Below are 1,206 nucleotides of genomic sequence, written 5' to 3' on the forward strand. Positions count from 1 at the left end.
CCCTGAGGACCATAATTTCCTCAACAGCTCAACAAAGGCGATTGTAAGCCCACCCTGCACAGCTAAAATATACTTTAGAAACTGTATAAGCACCAGACCTACTTAACATTCAAGTTATCCTCATAAAAAAAAAATAGAAAGAAGATAAAAAAAGAACTAAAACCTACATGCATTCCCAAAGGATTTTCAGTATTGATCTCATCTTTGTAATCTTGCAAGAAATACTCAATAAGAGGAGGCGTGTGAACTAAACATTGCAGGGCACTGTTCATAAAGCAAGTATTTCCCAGATTCTGCAATCCTGCCAAACCTCCCCTTTCTCCTTTTGTTGACTAGTAAACATCATATCCATCATCAATATCTGAGAATGACGAACTTACAGCATTTCCCTAATATAAATTAGAGCTGTATCCAGTTGAATGGCCATTTGACATTGTAGGCCCCCCAGCAATTGTAATTGAAGACCTGGATGGTTCTATAGATACCAAAGCCAACTCATTTCTTGTTGAATCCTTACCGAATGGAGAAGCATTATTTACATCTTGCACCTCAAGAAGAATCTGCATATAAAGAATTCATCAAGAGGGTGTCTTTAGTCGTATTAAAAACTACATACCCACCATACAGTCAGAGACAATTCTTTTTGCTGGGTAGCTGGTGATAATGTCACCATACTTGAGGAATGTGAATGGCTAACTAAATTAACATGTATAATACAACAAAAGCCAGATTTTCATAGCACTTATTACATTAATACTCAACAATGACAACCAAATTTCAGTTTAGGGTAACCTTAGTGATAACTTCTTAATTAGTTTGAACAAAAAAAAGTGCATGAATAAGAAGGAAAAGTCTCCATGACAGAAAGAGGGAACCAAGTGCAGGGAAAAATAAATCAAAGAAATGTTATGATTCGAATCAATGATTTAAATAATCTTCAGCGTTATCAATTACTCACTTCTTGATCCATCTGCAAGTTTGCCTCCTCCAAAGTTTGGTTTGAGTTACTCAGCCTTGAATGCTGCCGTTTATTGAAATAGTCCCAAATAAGTACCTGACATTTAAAGAAAGACTACAGTTAAAAAAATTACTTTTAAATTAAATCAACAAAACCATACAACAATAACAACAAAATAAAAAGAACCTTTTCTTTTTCTACTCCACGAAGGCTACACACCCTCTCATAAAGCTCCCTTGTAGAGGCTT

At 35.4% G+C, this 1,206-nt stretch overlaps 1 long non-coding RNA gene across 1 annotated transcript; it reads right to left on the reverse strand.

Moving 5' to 3' along the window:
* Positions 1 to 486: 486 nt before the first annotated feature.
* Positions 487 to 1,206, reverse strand: LOC133804482 (uncharacterized). The gene is made up of 3 exons (XR_009878505.1): positions 1,145 to 1,206; positions 959 to 1,054; positions 487 to 560 (listed from the first exon to the last, which is right to left on the reverse strand). It is a non-coding gene; the product is annotated as an uncharacterized LOC133804482 (long non-coding RNA).

Source organism: Humulus lupulus, chromosome X (assembly GCF_963169125.1).
Source record: "Humulus lupulus chromosome X, drHumLupu1.1, whole genome shotgun sequence".
NCBI classification, from domain to species: domain Eukaryota; kingdom Viridiplantae; phylum Streptophyta; class Magnoliopsida; order Rosales; family Cannabaceae; genus Humulus; species Humulus lupulus.